The sequence below is a fragment of the Anomalospiza imberbis genome, chromosome 8 (assembly GCF_031753505.1).
Source record: "Anomalospiza imberbis isolate Cuckoo-Finch-1a 21T00152 chromosome 8, ASM3175350v1, whole genome shotgun sequence".
Lineage (NCBI taxonomy): Eukaryota > Metazoa > Chordata > Aves > Passeriformes > Viduidae > Anomalospiza > Anomalospiza imberbis.
The window spans coordinates 22720196-22741210 of NC_089688.1; the positions used below are offsets into that span (position 1 = coordinate 22720196).

General features: G+C 50.3%; 1 protein-coding gene and 1 long non-coding RNA gene across 2 annotated transcripts in view; one reads left to right on the forward strand and one right to left on the reverse strand.

Annotated features, from left to right (window-relative positions):
• SLF2 (SMC5-SMC6 complex localization factor 2) overlaps window positions 1–21015 on the reverse strand; it is a 62447-nt gene that overhangs the window by 31521 nt on the left and 9911 nt on the right. The gene's annotated exons all lie outside the window — the stretch shown is intronic.
• On the forward strand, window positions 18761–20743 carry LOC137478223 (uncharacterized). The gene is made up of 3 exons (XR_011001463.1): window positions 18761–19021; window positions 19212–19328; window positions 20267–20743. It is a non-coding gene; the product is annotated as an uncharacterized lncRNA (long non-coding RNA).

A 21015-nucleotide genomic window follows, 5' to 3' on the forward strand; every position in this document is an offset into this window, starting at 1 on the left:
ACCATTTATTTATTCAAGTATTTCAAAGTTGTGAGTTCCAGGTCTCTCAATACTTAAAGTTGCATTAGCAATAGCCATGTAACCACACACACAAAATTCCTTTGTCATGACTACAAGCAAAAGTCTGGTTTATAGCTTAAGCAAATTAAAAATGGAAATGGCCTTCACCTGTGGCTTCTTCAGCAGACATCCATGATGTTAACATTCACCAAAGCTAATTCCTGTCCTTGATGCTCCCTTTCCATGGAGGCTGTCTCTGGTTTAACTTCCTGTTAATCACTGGTTGTTTCTGTAAAGATTAATCATTCTTTACACCAAGCTCAAAAAACAAAAAGAAAAGATGAGGGACAAGCCACTGCTAGCAGGCAATGAAAAGGCCTTTCCTTCAGCAGCTTATCACTGTTTCTCTGGCCTTTTCTCCACAACATGAACATGTTGCTCTCTGCTTAACAAGCAACAACAATTTTAGTTGGTAGGTTCAGTTAGCGAACCAAGTTGCCAGACCTCTCTCATCTTCTTCCACTTACATGTTATGCCGTGACCAAGCTCTTTCAAAGATATTTCTTTTGCAAAGATTGAGGGGATTCCTTAATCAGCTTTAAATATTATAATTCTTTCACAATCAGAGTTCTGATGAAGCTAGGGACTGCTCAGCTTTCAGAATAACTAACAGGGAAATGCCTGCTGGGACAGGGGAATAAGAGTCACAGCCTCCATCAGAGGTAAGCAGACAGGACGTGTGATGTCTGGCCAAAATGAGGAAACACTGTTATATTTCAAAAGCTAGACATGCAATCACTCAGTAAACCCCCTTACACTGACTTTCTACTACTTTTAATCTAAGTTCCATGTCTGTGAGTGAACAAATGGAAGACTATATCTCAAAAGTGGCACACACTAGCAAATCTTCTTGAAAAGGCTTGTTATTTAGTAACCAGATAAGTCTGCAGGACCAGCCAATTCACCTAGAAGCCATGGAGCCTCACAGCTGTTACCTCAGTGAGGAAAAGGCATCATCACATCTTGGTGAGAGGGGAACAGGCTTTGTAAAAGCAGAAGAGAGTTGGATATTTGGATGTTAATAGGAAAAGTTGTTGCCACCTTGTCTAAGACCTATGGAGGAAGAAGCAAGATTCTTAGGGAGACAAATCCACTGCAATAACTTGGACTTCTTAAGTAAATTACAGTCTAAAAATTGGTTCAAACTAGCTCAAAAACTAGATCTAGCACCATCAAGAGGAACCCAAAATATGGAACAAGGATTTGAAAGCCAGCATCACATCCTTAGTGTCATGCAAGTGGTCCTCATGGGTTTTGATACGTGTCTTGGAATCCACAAGCATGAGGATGTGAAAACGTGAGTAAAACATGTGACAGTGAGTGAGGAAAATAAGTTCTCTTTAAAATAAACTTCCTTTTTCATTAAGAATCACACTGAATCTTGTTACATTAATTTTTTTACAGGCATAGGTCAGCAAGTGTAGCACACATCTCACCTTCCCAGAGCCTTGTATGCTTTAGAACACCCTCCAGTCTAGCACTCCAGCCAGCTCCCCCATCCTGCCCCATATCAGATATCAGGGATGGGTCATAGCCTCTTCCTTGGATGCCTAAAGCCAAATCAGTGCTAGAAATGCACAAAACTGGACAGCACAGGGTGTTGGCCAGAACAATTTCCATTTAGAAAAGATCAAGTATTGCCACACCACTAATTGCTCTCATCTGAATTACCTGGAGAAATTTGCAGCTTTCCCCAAGAACAAAGTGCAAACCCTTTCATCATACTCTCACAGGAACCCCACTACAGCAGAAATATCTATCCTCATACCCAGAAGGACAAACTCCTGTTTACACAGGAGGAAGAGGGGGTTCAGATTTGACGTGACCTGCAGATCATCTCTGGCAGAGCTGTTGCTGAACAGTCACTTTCCACCTGAGAGTCTTGCAGTGCATTGTGTTAACTCACTGTAATTCTTTGTGCCATTCATCAGTACATTCCTGACACCATTCCTCAAGATAACTTTTAACCCTGACTCTGTTTTCCAGTGCTCACCATCCCTCCCAAATTCACAACAGTTTAACAAACATACCTCAGAAACATAGTTTCAGGCCACTGTGTGGACTCTGGGTGAAACATTTGAATGCCCTTGAACAGTGGACAGGCTCCTGGAAAAAATTAGGCAATAAATCCTGCTCTTCTGGCAACATGCCCTCAGTGACTCACCTTAAGTATGAGCGAGCACAGGAGAGATGGCCGGGAACTGCTGCAATTTAGGTGCACAAACTGGTGCAAAGACTCTCACTTCAATTTTGCAGGCTACAAGTCAAGACAGGCACCTAAATGTACACGCCACGTGCACAAATAGGGAAATATACCTTGCCAAATTCTGCTCCACAGAGCCACACTGTTGAGGATTTCTGAGCTTGTAGCTTCAAAGTGGTTTCAGGTGTACTTATGGCAGTTGGAGTCACACTTCATGGCCATTATGTGTAAATACACTGTAGTGACTAAGCCACAGGGTAATCAGGCAGCAAAATGCAGCACTGCATTCGAAGAAATAAACCTGCTTTTTGCACATGTAGGATTAGCAGGGCATAGTGACAACTAAGTTAAATTGGTAAATCAAATAGTAAAAGAACAAAAACACACTTAAATCTCAAGTGATATCTGTCAGAGAGAAAATTGAGGCAACACTCTTTATGCCAATTATTCTCCCACTACTGAATATTGTCACTAGATGTACATACATTCAGTATCTGCAGCTTGGCTAAAAAGGAGAGATGGTTCCCCCATGCTCTACTTCATGTTTTCATCGTTCTGAGCATTTCTAAAACAGGTTCTCTCCACTACAGCTTCCTGCTTCCAACCAAACCTTCTAGAGTGACACTGCAGAACAACCCTGGGACACCCTTAGGCCTTTGAAAAGTGTCTTACTTTTCACTTAGTGATGAACTGCTGACTCTGGCATCTACATAAACACCCTGTGATTATCCAGAGGTCAAACCCTGAGCTAAGACAAACTGGCACAGTTTTAAAATAAGTGTTTGGAAATATGAGTGACCTTCCAAAACACCCACTGGCATTTTAATCCTTAGAAACTTCATTTGTAGGTACAAGGTCAGTATTTGCAACAGGTTAGCTGAGTCTGATTATCTGAATATCATCTCTGATAAAGAAATGGTTTGGAGCTCAGCTATGCCTTTAATTTTATATTGTGCAACAACCACAGTTTATAATTAACTTGTAATTATTAACATTTATTTATCTTGTTTATTAAAAAAACCCCAAAACTCTTTAAAAACTGTTTTCATGTAATTGCCTAGAGGAAATTGAGGAATTTTTTTAAATACACAAAACATGATGTAGCATAAACTCACCTAGAAAGCATTTCTTCTGTTAAAACTATGAGATGGTAGAGTGGAGTCACACAAAGAATGAATCATTTACAGCTTCATTAAATGGGCCACAGAAATATAAAGGTTATAACTTGGCAGGTATTCCTACACTTCCCTCAACTGTGCCAAAGGAAATTCCTTTTTAGGGAAGAATTTAACTTGTAACAAGAAGAATATAATCAATCCAATCAATTTGTTTCATCTGTGTTCCTTATCAGTCACAGCTGTACAAGACAGCTCATTGCTCTCTGCCCTCTGTTAAGGTTGCCACTTCCTCAGCTCTCCTTCCTGGTACTGTAAGCACACCTTCCCCATTTCCATCAAAGTCATTTTTCCTGGTTTATTATATAGAATTTTTTGCTAATCCAGATTGTTTTGACTGAAATGAGCATGTGGTTGTAGAAACAAAATCTTCCTGCATTTTCCCACCAATAGCTCCAGCTCATCTGGGCTTTCAATTAACTGAGTTTCTGTAAGTTAATTCACCTTTGCCTTAGCTGGGTTGATCCTGCAAGAAGCATTTCTTTTAAATGGTCTGTCCATATTCCCTCTCCCTGTCAGCCAAACCCTCCAAGAGGATCAGGGTGTACATTTGCAGTACATGCTTGCTCTTCCTATATTTCTGCCCTCAGAGTGAGCAGCTGTGGCTTTTCAAAGGCAAGGAAGCAAAGCCATCTTCTTGACAGGCAAGGAAAGCATTTTTCACTTTCATGCCTCAAAAAAGCTTGAATGCTTCGTTATCATCTGCAACTGTTCTGGTTTTGTTTCTTAAGCAGCCCTGCACACAAGGCTGGCTGTGCTTGGCACTGGTCAATCACTGCGGCCTTTTGCTTTTAACTTGGGGACTGGAAAAGCATCCCTGAGCAAAAGTCTTTGGTGGCAGTTTGGTCCCTGAAAGTGGGCTCTGCTGCAAAAACATCCCACCTGGAACTCTTCCAGCCTCCACTATGCTGGGCTTAGTACCACACCACCAGACATCTTTACAGCCCTGCGGTGAGCAGACTGAAAACTCCAAATAACCCCAAAGCAACAAAAAGTTTATATATTTCAACAGAAGCAGTTCCCTGCCCTGCTGCATTACAGGGTGTGAGGCAGAAGGCACAAACCAGCTAAGAGAGAGGATGGGATTTGCTTTTTCCCCAGCAGCAATAGCACTAAACCCCAGCCTTGTGCAAAACCAAGACAAATGGAAGAGATTTAATTACCATATCCCACATTCTGAAAAGAAAGCAGGTATTGTTCTAGAGGGCATTTTGATTTATTCCTGATATCTATAACACAAACTAATGTTTAGCATCAGAAACCTGACAGACTGAAATGAAAAATAAGAAACAGGAAAAGAGTGGCAGTGGTTAACTAGTAGAACAAATTATCAGGGGAAATGTTGGTTTTCTCATTTCCCAATGTCTTCAGATCTGTCTTTTTTGGAAAAAATATGTACTTTAGTTCAGCATAAATCAGTGGGCTGATGTCAAGGGAAACAGGAAGAAATTGCAAGGCCTGTGAAAGATGAGAGGTCACTCAATGGGGTCTAATGGTCCCTGCTTGTTCTGCAGAGCTGAACTCCAGAACAGGAAATACAGGATTTCTTTTGCATCCACATGCACACACGTCCTGCACCCGCAGGGTTCCCACAGGCAGCTGGTGTTTAGTCCCACACCGGGTGTTCCCCTGCTGACCACTGCACCCACACTGCTGCTTGTTCAGAGCCACATGCCAGCTCGTGCCACATGCAATTCCCAGCCCTTCTGGTTGTCTCATTCCAGGGCATGAAACAAATTCAGGTCCTTCTCCCTTCTGCTCCACTCACAAAACAGGTCCTGGGTGTCCTACACACATTATCTGTTTTTACTGTCCCATTATCCCTTTTAGGACAATACAAGTTTTATGTAGTTTCTTCTATACTTTGACAGATTAGACAAGGAACCCACAAGTACTTCTGGGGGCCCCACATAGATCACCACCCTAAGAATGTTTCATTCAGCAGAAAAATACTCTTTGCCTCTTGTTTCCCACTAGAATCAGTAAGGTGCTTTTACAAAGCAAATCCTGACTTTTAACTCCCACACCCCTCCAGCTGTTCTCTGATCACTCAGCTCTTGGGACAAGGTAAGCAACAGGCAGCAGAGCACCCACAGGCAGCTTGGGAAAGGTCTGAACAGAAGACCTTTCAAGACAAAGCCTTGTGACAAACCTGTGTTTTGTTTTCTGAATCCCAGCATGCCTAACATCCACATTCCTCTACAGCCCCCCATAGCAATCTTTCCAGCTCTGGTTTAGCTTCCATTAAACTTGACTGTTACCAGTCTCTTTGGGATCACAGTATTTTTCAATATATCTTAGCAAAATACTCTCATCACAAAAATTGTTAGAACTTCATCCACTTCAATTATTGCATACAAATTTAGGCAACAAATCTGAGTTTTTACCTAGAAAAATCAAATACCTTCTGTACTAAAGGACAATTGTGTCTCATATCACTCCCATTACCTTTATATCTGCTAGCCCATCTGCCAGAAAGTTTGTCATTGGGAAGGGATTTGTGTTTGCAGAATCTCTGCTCACCTCCTGCCCACCAACACCAAGTTGGTGTTGACTAAGTATGGTCACCATGTCATAGGAAAACTGAGGTCAAGTACTTCTATAAAGCCACATCACAATTCATCTACCAAGCAGTAAAAAAATACCAGTCTTAAATATCTCCCACCTGACCCAGCTACGTTCTCCCTGGGCTCTCCCAGCAGGAGCAACTGGAGCAGGTTGATTTTTACCTAATCTCTCAAGCAAGAGCTGGCTTTTTCCTTCCTCATCTTTATGCTTTATCAGTGCCCTGAGCAATACCTGCAGACATTCCCTCATCCCCACATATTCCTGCAGTTCTTTCCTCACTCTCCATTTATATGAGATTTCTGAGGACAAAACCAGTCATTTTTTTCCTTTTGCCTCCCACCTTGGTGGTTATTACAAGGTAGGATGAGGCAGGACTCAGCCTGATGAGCTCATATGGAGACCATCTCTGACAAGTGCCTTCGTTCCACACGCTTTTCACCTTTGAGGGCAGGGGTTTTACTTTATTCACCTCTGTCAGTGTACAAACTCCTGCAGAGTGCATCAGTTCATGCTGTCCTGCTGTATACTTCAGGATAGTCTCTCTCAGGAGAGACCTGAATATTTATCCTCATACATAAATTATACATATAAACTATACATGTTCCTTTTCCAGATTAAGTAGAGGTGGCCCATTCATTTTAGTCAAAACCAGTGGCTAGTGCCTCAAATTCATGTTAGAGGTGTCACACCATGCTTAAGAGTCCCTTAACATCCCTACATACCACCAGCCCCTAATTAAACTGGTTTGTGATGGCCACTGCACCCAGGGCATTTAACACAACAGTGGGCAGGACATCTCTAGCTAACCCACAATTGATAATATATTTCAAGTTTTAAGTATAAGGTGTTACAATAAAAATATTAAATAGAAGCAAGATGTTACAGTGCTATGCAACTTGGTAGCAACTGCATGTGATCACTCTCTCAAAGGTCCTGTGAGGCACAGGCAGCTTTACAGGGGGTAACCAGTCCGCAGCCCTCTTCCATACACTTCCATAGAGGAATTTCAATTCCCCTTCTGCATGCAATTCAATGGCAGCAACAAGTTTCCTATTCCATGTCCCTCCTCTTGTTTTTCACTGGGCTCTTATATAACACTTTTTTTTTTTGCCACTTATCTGTTTCATGGTTTTTAATGGAACATACACCCCCAATCAACTTGTTTTTCTCCCTTCATACTGCTCTTCCAAATTTTCCTCCGTGGTTCAGTATTGCCACCATGGCCCTTGTGCAGATCTTTATTTGGGGTGGAAGGCAGCGATCCGCTCAATATTCCTGACAATGGGTGGGCCAGCTTTTTTGTCTTGTTCCAGGCCAGTTTGAATTCTGAATCCTTTTCTGCACACCTCACAAATCCATCCCTCAGCAGAAATCCTTTCTGAATCCCTTTGTGCCATGGGACACATCAGGCAACACTGTCAATATTTCACCTTTCTTTATCTTTCCACATTTGGCACACAAACCTTCTCTTCCCATGCTAACTTTTGAGAAGTTCAGTCAGTTGCAGGATCCATCCTGTCTGGTTCCCACAGCATGGACACGATGGATTTTTGTCCAGGACCTTTACCACTGGCGTGTTCTCCAGTGGGAGGTCACTGGTGTCACACAGGGTAGGTGACACAGGCAGTGAAGGATTGAGCACCACGGCCCCCAGGGGCAAGAGTCTCTTACCATCACTTCCTCTCTCTTTTCCAGGCTGACGCTGATGCCCCTGATAACTCTGGAGTTTGGTATCTGGTACACCTGTGGATACCCGGCCAAACCTTCCCCCAAGGGGGAAGGATGGTAACCATCTCTGTCTACCACCATCAGGGGTGGAGGGGGCCACAGCTGGCCCCAAAGCAGCAGGGATTTCCTGCAGACCAACAAAATAGTCAGAAACAGGCAAGAAAAATAAAGCAGTGGATGTAAGTGGTCACAAAAACACTGCTCCAAAATTACTTTAGATGACTCAGAGTAAGAGTACCTTCATTTTACACCTTTCCAGTGCTGCCAGGTTCCCTAGAAATCCATGTTAGGAGGGAACCCAGTGCATCACCCAGACCTGAGGCAGGATCAGCCATGCCTGCACCACCCCCAGCCACTCCTTACCTACACTAAACAACCCGAGGAGCCCACTGCTTCTGCAAAGGACACGGCTTTCCTGGGAATAAGGGCTGTGCTGGAGAAACTTTCAGGGGCTAAGGGAGCTGGACAAGCTCATCACACACCCCCCAGCATCCAGCCCATGCACTATTTACTTCTTTTCACCTTGCAAGTTTGCCCTGGCAGCAGCAGAGCTTGGGGAAAGCACAGCTGAAATGAAGAAAAGTCACTACCTTGGCCACGCAGTGGCAAACTGCCGTTCTTCGAAGTTATTTTCATCTCTCCCGGGTCACTGAGTCTGTCAGAAGTTAATCAGCATTTCCAGACCAGGCTGTGCAGTGTGAGAGAGACACCTCTGGCAGCAAGGACGGGAGTGTGCAGCCCTCTAGTGCCCACTGCCAGCCACGGTACTGCCACAGTGGCCGTGTCCCTGCACAGCTGCACAGCTTTCCACCTCTGCCGTGAGGACCTGTCACTCCTGAATCCACTCCTGACACCAGCAGCTCACAGACTTTGCACCCTGAGGCCCAGGGCACATTAAAAAAAAAAAAAAAAAGTCCAACTTTTTGGCTTTCAGCTGCCTTCAAGTACAGGGTCAGGCCAGAAGCTGTCTTCTCCTGTACCTTCTGCTGCTCCAGCTCCTTTCAGCCACAAACCTTCCCTCAGCATGCAGGGCTGGCACATCTGTATCTGTACTGAAGGGTAGCATTCCCATCAGGCCACATTTTTTCTGATCCCCCTAACGCAGCCATGAGTGCAGAGCATTTCCCCTTGCACTGGGGCACCAGCTCTGACTTGGGATGCAAACCCACACTTCCTTGGGGTCTTTGCTACAGTGTCACAGCTACTGCACCTGAACACCTTGCACATGATCCAGCTGCCCTGTTCCCTCTGGCAGTAGCTCCTCACTCACCCCAAAGGGGCCCAAAGCTGGGCTGGCAGCCAAGGTGGCATCAGGGCTGCAGCCCCTGTGCCAGGCCAGCCCTTCTCTACCCACACAGCAGCTGTCTCCACCCCTCCTTAGGGTCCCTGCTGGCTTTTAGGGGTCTTCTTCTCTTGTATCCCTGCTTACCTCTACCTTCTGTGCCTGGCAACTGTCTGAAGACCCCAGAGTACACCTCTAGGAGACACCCAGCTATTCCCCAGAGCCACACCAAGCTGCTGGGTTTGCCTACTGTGACCTTTATTTGCTGACAGCTCCCCTCAGTCTGCTCTTAACATCTCCCAGTGTTGGGCCCTAATGATGCCAAGACCCCATCCCAAATGCTCTCCAGGTGCTAAGTGAACCCACCTTCCCTTTCTGCTGCGGACCTGGGGCCACAGCCCTGGGCAGCTTGGCTTAAAGGCCACGTTTGTGGGACAGTGGTTGCTCCGGCTGCCACAGCAGGAAGGTAACGCAGCTCTTGGCACACACAGAGGCCTTTCCTCACCTCATTTATTTCACACAGAAGTAACATTTTTTGTGTGTGATGCCGAGGTCTTGATTTAGCTACCTGAGCATGTGCCCCGCAGTAGAGGACACCTGAGACAGCCCAGGGGGTTGGCAGAGATATCAGAGGACCCCAGCAGGCCTGTGTCCTTCTGCAAGCCAGGTGGAGCACCCCAGGCCATCTCCAAGGGCTCTGGTCCCTTTGTTCAGGCAGATGTAGTAACCCCATCCTTGCTATTGCAAACCCATTTCCAGATCATTGCTTTGCTACTTTCACGTCTAGAGAAAAGCATTTGCTGTCAAGTGCCACCTCTTCCCCACCAGCCAGGACATCTCCCTGGAGAACTCACTTTGGAGCCCCCTTGGGCTGGCCTGTGGGGAGCAGAGCACAGCTGCTGCCAGCTGTGATGGGTTTAGCCACCCGTATTGAACAGGCTGGGGTAGAAACAGGCGCCTGTCCCAGGATAAGGATCCCTCCAGAGCCAGCCCTAGCAGCTATTCCCAGGACACCCGGTCTGCTCCCACTCAGGTGCTCTCCCAGCAGCTTTCACTTGCCCGGAAAGCTTAAAAAGGCCCACGTTTGTTGTGTTTCCCTTCCCCGCACAGATGATTCACTGCACTCTTCTCTGTAAACAGTGGGTGGGTCCCAGCTGGATTTCCGGCAGTAACACAGCCCGGATTCCGGGCTCAGGGGGCAGCAGCTCCACACCCCTTTCTCCACGTCCTCTCTATCCACAAGTGCAGGAGCAAAGCTGTGGTTCACGCACACCTGCAGAACGCTTGTGGAGCGTGGAGGGGAAAGGGAGCTCCAGCGTGCCCTGAGCCGGGTCACTGGCTGCAGGCGAGCTGCCGGGCACTGGGCAGCCCTCGCCACCGGGCACCGCTCGCCTCTGCAGGCTCCTTTCCCCCCGAGCAGGAGCGCAGCCCGCCGGGCAGTCTCATCTCAGCCGCCTCGGGCTGGCTCAGGAAAGCTTGATGTGACCACTTGATGCTAAGAGTTAACTGCTCTCGCCTCCCACTGTGCCCTAGTTACAAGGCGAGACCAGCGTTTGCAAAGAGAAGTGCTGGCAAAGCTCAAAATCTTTATTTTTTTTTTCCCAAGGGACTAATTGCAAGACTAGCTGAAAGGAATTACTTAGGGAAGAGCCGGCATTTCCCTTGGTATTCCCTCATCGCGCATTTGTGGGCATGGAGCAGTGTGGGAACCTGCATGATGCTTGAAAGCTTCCTTTTACGTGTAACGCCGTCCCTAATCCAAAAAAACCCTGCAAAACTCTATCTCCTCTCAGATGAGACCTGGGACAGGCAGGAGCATCCCTGTCAGGAGGGCTGGTAGGGGCTAGGGTCACCTCCCCATTGTCCCAGCACAGGGGCAGGGCCCTTACCCGGGTGCCCCAGCGCCGGGTGCTGCCGGGGGCTCTGGGAGCCCCGGGAAATGCCGGGATTTTAGCCACTAGAGGGAGGAAAGGGAGGTTGGACATCACCGAGATGGTGCACAGAGCTCCAGCACTGTGCAATGCATCTCAGATCCGGATACAAACACTGAGATCTCACCTTGAGGTATCTCCCTGAGCTGGGTCCCATCCCAGGGCCCTTTGGCTCTAGCCACACACGGCACCTGACTCTAGCAAAGGTCTTTTCAAGCAGGAGCATGACTTTGCACATCAGGCAAATTGAAACCTTGAGAAAATATCAACCTGGGTGCAGGGCATAGGGAGAAGCTAAGTTCTTAGACACCATTTTGTGGCACTTTCATTTCTGGAGAAACTTTTTCCACCCTGTGACCTTCTGGGTGAACCCTCTCCCCCTGCCAGTTCCTACCACCAGTAGGTAACTCCAGCCCTGCAATCTTTCCCCCAGCCCCTCTTTCACCCCTGCCAAAAACTTGAGCTTCTGCAGATGCTGGGTCAGCATTTGGGATGCTCCCAATCCTCCATCCTTCTTGCATGCTGCTCCTCTCCTAGTCTAAATCCCTAGGGCAGACTGTCATACCAAATCCTGACCATTTGCTAATGGAAAGCTCGGGTGGGGGACCAGCCCCACTCTGACTCTTTCAGGAGATGCTGAAAGGTAACAACCCACTTCGCCATTTCTGGGAAGAGGCTCAGCTTCCTTACAGCCTCACTTGCCTTCAGTCTCACTTCTGCTCAGCAGCTCATCTTTTTCCCCCAGGAAAGCCTTCCTGCCTTCTGATGGAAACCTGCCAACGTCGGCAGTGGATGCTGCTTGGCTTCTGGCTGAGTGTGACTGGCTGGGGAGGCCCCATCCTGGGGAAAAGGATGTGGCCATTCCTGTAAGCCACCCCTGACACCCCACACAGAGGTAGTGGGAAGGGGGTTCGGCTGGAATTTGTCCAGATGCAAATGCCTTCCAAGGAGTGACTCAGCCCTGTGGTTTTCCTCTCTTCCTTGCCAGCAGATTTGATTCCCAAATTGCTTCAGGGCTGCTGGAAGCAGGGCTGCTGTGCCAGCAACGGGTCAAGGGGGCACCCCTGCCTCCCCATGCCTTCGTCTCCTCAGCCTTCCTCCATCTCCCAGACTTCTTCAGCCCCAGCCACTCGTTTTGCTCCTTCTGCAAAGCTACATGGAAAAGGGGAAGACTGCCAGCATCTGTGGATGAGGGCTGGAGGGGAAACAGGAACCTTGAGGGAAAAACATCCCAAGAAACTCCCTTTCCCCCTGGCCATGCTTCCGCTGGGGCTGCCAGCACTGAGGGGACTGGTTTATGCTGGCAGATCACACTTAGAAGGGAGCTGCATGGGGTATGTGCTGCTTTCAGTGTCTCTTTGGGGACACAAGGAGTTGCTCCTGAGAAGTAAATGCCATCTCTGGTGGTCACACCAGCTGAACTTCTGTGCATTTCCCCTGTTCACTTCCATTCATAAAATCTCACCGGATTTCTATCCAGGTGGCCAGACGGCAGGAGGTCTCAAAGGTTGCAAAAATATGGCATAGGCTAAAAACAGACAGGCAGGTGGAGGGGGAGCCCAAGCTCAGAGCAACACAGCCTGAGCAAAACCCTGGCTGCATACAAAAAGCCCTGCTGGGGAGAAAGGCAGAGCGAGTCCCCTTGGCAGGAAAATACCCACTGCTGGCCAGGCCTTTGCAGGGGGAGGTTTCTTGCAGGGCATCATTGATGGTTATAACCATGCCTGAGCTCCTCTGCAGCTGTGCAAATGCTCAGTGCAGGGCCTGGAGGGCAGGAGTCCACACCAGCATCCCCCAGGCTGTGAGGCCCGAGTGCATCTGCAAGTCCTGCAGGAGCAGCCTGTCCCACAGGACACTTGGTGTGATGGAGGCTGCACCTCGGCCCCTCCAGGCTCTCTGTGTGCAGTCAGGGCTGGCAACACAAACAAAGGGGCTGAGAACAGGCTGAGCACAAACCAAGCTGCCTGTCCTGCCACCCCAGCTCTGAGGCCACTGGTGTGGCCTCTCAAACCTGGTTTTGAGGATCAAGCTCTGTGGACAAACCAAGGCTGCTCAGCTCTTTCAGCAAGGGCATCTCTGACTTTGTGCTGTCAGGAGAAAAACCACCTGCTGAGCCCAAGCTGTCCCTTAACACCACATCCTTCTTTCCAAAGGTAAGGCTGAAAGATGCAGTTTCCCTCATGTATGACATTCCTCAGAGGAGAAACAGGGGCTTGCAGGCAGTTTGCTGGCTTAGTGGAGAGGGAAAAGGAGAGACACACAAGGGCCACTAAACCTCACAAAGCCTGATGTTTGTAAGTCTGGAGATGGACTGAGCCTCAGCTAAGGCTGAAGTGTGGAATTAGCTCTGTGTTAGACATCTGTGAGTCTACACCTGAGAGAAACTTCCTGGGGAGGGGCAGCAGGTGCTGGCTGGGCATGACCCTGGATCTGGGCATGACCCTGGATCTGGGCATGACCCTGGATCTGGGCACTACTGTGGCTTCTCTACGAAAGGGCCAAGCAGTGGCTGTCGCCTCCAGCACCTCCAGCCGCAGCTCTCTTGCTGTGCACAGCCTGGGGCTGCAGCCTAGAGCAGCCCCCTGGCAGGAGATTGAATCTCCCAGGAGGAAACCACCTCAGAGAGCCACAAAGTCCTCGTCCCACTGCAGCCCCAGAGGCAGTGGCTGCCACTGGGACACTCCTGGAGGCTGCAGAGATTTCACTGATCCTCTTTCCAGTGTCCTGCCCCGGGGCAAGGAGCAGCTGCATCATCTTTCATCCTAAACCCCACAGGGCTGTGGGGCTCAGGGGCTCAGAAAGCGCACATCAGCCCTTCCCTAGGGCTACTTTCTGCTTTCAGCAGTAACACTGTGAGGTGTTCTAATTGCTGGCTTATTTCTGAGCCCTAAACCACACCCTGGTCCTGCTGAATGGCTTTCTCCGCAGTCACAGGAGATCAAAGGTGGGGGATTTCAACCTAATTTCTTTGGATGGGTAGGAAAGGCCAGCTGGCCACTTCCTTTGCCATTTCCCTAGAGCTAGAAGATGGATTTTCTACCCCCAGGGTGAAGTCCCAGCCTTGCAGGGGCAGTTCCCCAGCCTCCTCTCCCACAGGAGCGCCCCAACAAGGGCAAACCCCTCGTGCCTAGCCATGCTCCCAGCACAGCGAGGCTGCAGGAAGCTCCCACTTCCCCCCAGTGAATGCCAAGCCATTGTCCTCCCGAGCAGGAGGCTGGGCCAGGCTGCTCCTCCCTCACACCTGCTGCCTTTGGCTGAAGGAGACCTGGGCAATCTGGAGAAATGGGGACTAGGAACAGCATCAGGTCTCAGCTGTGCCAATGTCACGGGGAAGGGATGAATCCCACTTGCTGCAGTGTGATCCCAGAGACTGCTTCTGCTCGCTCACCTCTGCCAACCAGACCTACAAAAACTGGGATTCAGACAGTCACTCCAACTCCAAGCACACTCTTCCTCCTCTTCCTTCCACAGCCTGCATTGTGGGAGCTGGCAAAGTTGATCACCAGCAAATCTGTGCACTCCCTTCCTCCCACCCGTGCAGGGTCTGAGCTGCCTTGATGCCCATCCCCTTGGCACCAGGCCTGCAGTGACTTCCCTTTTTGCCCTACTTGTGTCTCTCTCTTGCCTGCTTCTTTGCTTCTTCCCCTGTTCTCCAGTGGTTTTCCAACTCAGGAGCTCACCAGACCCTTCCCAGCAGGCAGACACATACAGAGCATGTGGGGGACCCATGTGCCAAGGAAAAGGGTGCAAAGAAGTGGCCAAGCCAGCTATGGTACTGAGAAGGGGGATAATCCTCCTGGGGGCAAGATTTGTCCTGTGGAAGGTATTGGGAGCAGTGGCCAGAGGGATGTCCAAGGTCTGACCCCAACAGGGACAAGCAATGCAGCCAGCACTAGGGAGAGATTTGGCCAGGCCCATCCCCAGTGGGGACATCAGTGTCATAACCATGATGCTGCACTGCTACCTTGGAAAAACTGAGCAGGCAGCAAGGAAGGAGCAGAGAGATCTCCAAACCTCCAGTGTGGCACTGAGAGCTGCCAAAAGTCATAGCTGTGGGGAGGGAGTGCTGGGTGCTGTAAGCTGTGTCATGTTTGGGTGGGACTGCAGCAGGTGAGCAGGAGGGCAGCCCTGCCTTGACAAATCAGAGATATTTCAGGTCACGGATCCACATGTCAAAGTTCCTGTCCAGCCCCTTGATGGAGCTAAGGGGCAGAGAGTGGCAGTCATGCAAAGTTGTGGTGTGCAGCCAAATCACACCTGACCACCTGAAAATGCACTGTGAGGCCCTGAATTGCTGATGTTGCCTGCTTTGGGGGCTTGCATTGATAAAACTGTGGCTCCAGCTTGGTCACCTTCATGCCAGAGCCTTCCAGGTGCTTCTCACTCCAGAAACACCATGGCAGCTCCCAAAAGACAAAACCACTCTGTAAATTTTATCTGAACCTGCAGGGCAGCTGTCGAGCCCGGGCAGGGCGGTACAGGCAGCCAGGCACGTGAAGCATCTCACCATCCCCCATCAATTAATTTGCCAGTTTATTTCTGGGTTTGTTCACTGTGGCACAGAAGGAGCAGTGGTGCTCACCCCACTATCAGCTCAGTGCCACAGCCAGTGCTGGGGCCCCAGATTTTCATTTCCAGACTGCTGGCAGAGGGAAACTCTGGGACCTGATGTAACTTCTGAGCAAAAACAATGGTTGTGCATTTGGTGGCACTGACAGAATGCTGGAGAATGGGACTTTAAGAAAAAGGAGTTCCCACCAGATACATGTGCTAACTCACCAGAGCTGGCAGTAGCTAGTGGGGGCTTTATGTCCCAGGGAAGGAACATCATCTATCAATGTCCCCAGGGAGGGCAGCCAGCTCCATGGGCATGTCACTGGATGAAACACTGGCTGCAGAAAGGAATGCTGGCTGGCACATTCCCGGGCCCTTGGCAGCACCCGCTACTGGCAGGGCTCTGAGGGCTGAGGACGGACACAGCTCATCACAGGTGTCAGTGATGTGCATGTGACCCCAACTCTGGCGCTGTCCCCACTTGCAGAGGCACTGTGTTAAAGGAGGAACTGAATGGGTTTTGGTGAGGTGAGGCCAAGGTACGTCTGAGTCCCGAGGGGATTTTCACTCCCAAAGGAGGAGGCTGAGCTGGTCAGCCAGCCATCCTTGAGCTTATGCCAGGGAGGCAGAACTCAGGTGTCCCCTCCACTCGGCTGGGGAGGAAAATCTGCCTAACCCAAGAGGATCGTGGAGTGCTGGACCACGGGCACAAGGCACTCCCAGCCACGGCGCATTTCCCGGGAAAGCGGCCCCCTCTGGCATCCGCCCCTTCCCGGGAAGGAGAGGCTGCTGGGGGCCGTGGCCCTGGCACGGGGATGCCGGTTGCTCCCTCCCACGGCTTCCCCTTTTCTCAGAAAGCCTGGAAACCAAAGGTGAAAGAAGTGGGTGGAAACTCCGCGCTGCCGTCCAGGAAGAGAAGTGAGTGAGTAACTCGGCTGCAATATTTAACAGTGCCTCCGGCCCCGCCGCCCGCAGACCCGCCTCGACGGGAGCCGGAGCTGTCGGGTGAGTGCCGGGGTCACGGGAGGGTCTGCGCCGGAGCGGGGGGACTGCTGTGGCTGGAATGAGGGGATTTCTTGGCTGCTGCTCTCCCCGAGGAGCCGCAGCCCGGGCGCTGCAGAGGGCGGCTCTGCCCGTGCCGAGCAGCGGGGACGCGGTGACGTCTCTCGGCTGATGGCAACGCACCCGCTCGCGGCTGCGGGAAGCGGGACAGGACGTGTCGGACACCGTGTGTGCGCACGAGCATCTTCACTTCTGTCCGCGGCTTTTTTAGTAACCTGCAAAACCGGACTCGTGCTTCTCATACTTTAAACGGTGTGGGGCATGTTCCCGGGAAGACAAAGTGAAACTCCCTGGAATAATGGTGCAGCCACCATGTCAGCGCGGTGCCGGTGGCTGTGCAGAGCCCACAGGACTCCGCTGCTTGGGCCTAGGCACGTCCTAGCTAATCAGTAACTCCCGGGATAATTAGCTGGAAATGCCAAAAGGAGGGCGCTGCTGCTTTTTTTTTAAGACATAAAGCAATAAATCATTAACCTCTGAGCGCTGGAGGTGCCTGGGAGTCACGTCCCCTCTGGAGCAGTGGCTTGTGCTTTGTCTCGCCCAGGAGCGAGGGAGAGGGCAGCGCTCCAGCCTGTCCCACGGACCCACGGCAGGGAGGGAGTGGAGAGCGAAAGCCAGAAAGAGCTCAGCGCCTGTGGCAGCTCAGGGCTGAGCTGGCGCGGCGCAGCTCTCCAGCAGCAGGGCTGGCCATGAGCGAGCTTCTGCTTCTCTGTGTCTTCCCATCGCCTCCAGCGGGGCTTGCCATGGGAAATCAGCTCATGTGGCCATTTCTGCTGTGCTCTACAGAGAAAGCCCCACAGCAGCAGTGTCCTCCTGAGCATCTGATTGTCTGCAGTGTCTCTTGACTCACCATCATTTTGGGCTGAGGTCAGGAGCCTTGAGGAGCTCTCAACCTTTTGGCCAAGGGCTCCAGCTCCAGGGTCAGACGAGGCAGGTTGCAGTGGGGCTATGAAACCCTCACCTGCAAAGGTAGCAGCTGGCCTGATGTAAATCTCCCCCGGGCTGAGGTGGGGCAATGGTCACCCCACAGTGCAGTGCTGCAGCCTGACCCTGACACAGCCTCCAGAAAGCACAGGATCAGGCCAGGGCAGGGCATCTTCACAGCAGCAAAATACCCATCACCGAGGTGGCTCCCACATCTCCATTCATCCCTGCCCTTTCAGGTATTACCTGGCATCCCACTCCAGTGCAGACCCCCTAGGGTCTTGGGATAATCCCAAATACACAGGGCCAAATCCAGCCCAGGCCCTGCCTGGGTGAAGGAATACAGGACAAAGCTGGGTCAGGAAAACCAAGGAGCAAAAGCAGAGCATGTGGTGTGCTGTGGATGCCATACCATGGGCACATTGCTTACAGAAGCAGCCAAGAATGAAATCAGAATTGGAGCTTGTCTGAGTTTGCATTTGAATAATTTCTTTCCCAGCTCATCCCTCATGGATTTTCCATTGCCCTTGGATCAAACTGTTTCTGGTGCATTTTGGCAATGGGGTGCCCCAGTCCCAGCTCCCACTGGTAGGATGCCAACAGTATCATGATGGAGCTGTCCCTGCCCCAAGCTGGGAAGGGTGGGACACAGGGCATGGGGGAATTCACGCCAGATGGCTTCTGGGCTGTCCAACTCAGCCCCAGCACCCACATCACCTCCCTGGGCCATGGTGCAAGGGAAGGAGGACCATCAGGAAAGGCTTGTTGGTGTTGACCCCCATCCTGCTCACCTGCCTGTCTGTTTGAAACCCTTCCCCTTTCTTTGCAAATCAGCCCATGGAGGAAGATGAGGAGGAAGGCTTTTCCTTGGTCTGCACGTTTCAGTTTCTGAAAGCAGTGGTTGCTTAGAGCAGCAGAGGGATGAAGGCAGATAAATGGCACTTTGAACAGCAGACATCCATCAATGATGTGAGGTAAATGCCTCAGAGGAGAGTTTTACATCTTAAAAAATGAAATACAAAGGTTTTCCATGCACTTATATAGCCAGGGACTGCAGGGTAACCCCCCTATGGCCATGAGACAGACAACAGGCAGCCCCAAAGCAACCCAACCCTACCAACCATTTCAGGCTGGCAGATGCTTCCATGTGGCTGCAATGTCTCTGGCAGGCTGCCTTCCTGCCCACTCAATTGCACAGGTGGCTGCCTGCAGAGTAAGAGGAGGAGGAGAAGGCTCAGAGTTTGAGAAGCTCAGATCTACTGAAAACTCCCTGCCAAGTCATAATGGTCTGAAAACAGGCACAGTGCACAGCTCAGTCCCTGAACTGCCTCTCTGACCCTGACCACCTGCTGCAGGGTGGAGACTGTGGTGTAAGCTCTGCTTTACCCCATCTCCCTCCACTGCTGCCCCTCCAGGCAGCCCCTGTGGTACTGCTGCACGTGGTCCCTGGGATACACCAGAGCTGGCACTTTCAGCCTGGGATTCCTCAGCTTTTGCAACAGGGTTTGGCTGCTTTGCTATGTGCATCAGGATGGTGAGTTCATGCTGCCCCAAGTGAACTGTAATTCCCAGCAGAGGGATTAAAATAGAGCCTGGGGCCAGCAGTTGAGCAATCGCAGAGTTCACTGCTCGTGCAACGGTTGCTCAGTGCTTCCCCCACTGAAATCTTTGCCCGTGCTCCAAAGTGGTGTGTGTCATTTCCCGTCTCTTCTGCTGACATACAGGCAAAGGGCTGGAGTCCTCTCCTGGTGCTTACTCCTGCCTGAGCCACTGTCATCACAACTGTGCCAAGCTATTGCTGAGCCAAGGAAAAGCATTTTAGCCATTAGCTCAGTCCCCAGGTTTGAAAGTGAACATCTGCTGAGGGGTGAGGCTGCCCAAAGCTGCTGGCAGCATCAGCAGCTCTGTGGGTGCTCAGGGGGATCCCTCTGTGTCCCTCAAGTCTGCCTCTCCATGCATGTAAGCTCTGCTGCCCAAACCAGAGGGTGGGGGCAGTGGGCAGCAAAGGGTATGTGTATAGTTGTGGGATGCACCAGCAGGTCCCAGGTTAACCCAGATGGAGACCAGTCCCTCCCTGAATCTAATCTCTGAGCTATCTGGAAAAGGCCTTTCACTCTTCATTTTACACAGAATTATCCCATGTCCCTTCCCACTTCCAAATGGGCAGAAAGCTCCTGCACCTCATGGTCCACCCAGAGTAGCACCTGCTGCACAAACCATTCCCCTCAGCTGGCACCTCCCAGTTCAAGGATTTCCCGTGGGCATTGGTTTCAGTATGAATGGAGCAGAGGGTCAGTGTCTGGAAGTGCTGGGCTGCTCCTGCAGGACTAAGCATCCCCCTGGTACAGCTTGCCCCTTTTCAGACACTCACACTGAGGAAAGAGCATTTAGGAAGAGCAGTTTAGACCAAGGGATGTGTGACACCTGCACACAGAGCAAATGCATAGGGGGATTCTCAACACACCTGCCAATACCAGCCCTAAGTAGCAGAAATGGTGTTTCTCTTACAGCTCTAGCAGGTTTGCAGAGCTCAGGGTTGACCTGAAACTTTGCAGTGACTCTAAACAGCATATATTGAAGCAGTGGGGGAAAAAAAAGAGCCAGCCAACTTGAGCAAAGTTTCCAAAGAAAGCTGCATCTGTCTGTGCCGTTTCCAGGATGAGAGGTTCCAGAGTCTTCTCCTTGTGGCAGCTCCCAGTTGCAAAAAACTGTGTCAGCTCAGTGCCTGCCCTGTGTCAAAGACATGATGAGCTCTTTGCTATTTTTTCCCCCCTTGCAGATGGAGACACAGCTGGCTGGAGCCAGGGGAAGCTGACTCGCACTGGCTGCTCGGCTCTGAGAACTGAATTCCATAGGCGTTGAAGCCTCCAAAATGCCCTATGGATTCAGTTCTGCAGCTGGGCAGCAACTGGGCCTCAAACCTTCAGGAAGAAAAGGCAACTGTGAGCTCTTCCTACAAGGAATATGTAAATCTTGGCTCCTGCCTAGAGACCAGATAGGAGTGGTGGGCAGTTATGGCCACCACAGAAATATCTGCTATCAGAGAGCTACTAGAGGTTTGTGGCACATCTTCCCCCAAGGGAAAAAAAACCCAACCAACTATAGAATGTTTTCTTCCTTCTGGAAGTGAAATGGCATTTGAGAAAATAAATACATTACTACCTCCTGATGTATTGCAAGCAATTGTGAGCCTCTGCTAAAAATACACATTGTCAGAACAACAGCCTGGGTGTGCCCAGCAATCTCCTGTTCAGAGTTCAGGCAGCAAAACCAAACAAAACTTTGGAGAAGATAAACAGGACAGGATGGGTAAAGTTAAGGGTCATGCCCTCTGTCTCCCCATGGCCTTGGAGATGACCCCAGCAGCAACATATTTAGAGAAAGTATTTGTGTAGGCAAGAGGCTCTGTTTTCACCCATCCATCACATACCTCTGGTAGAGCCTGGCTGTGCCTCTTGAGTTTTGGAGACATTTTCACTTTAACATGGTGTCATGCTGCCACCAGGAACATAACAGCTGGAGGAATGG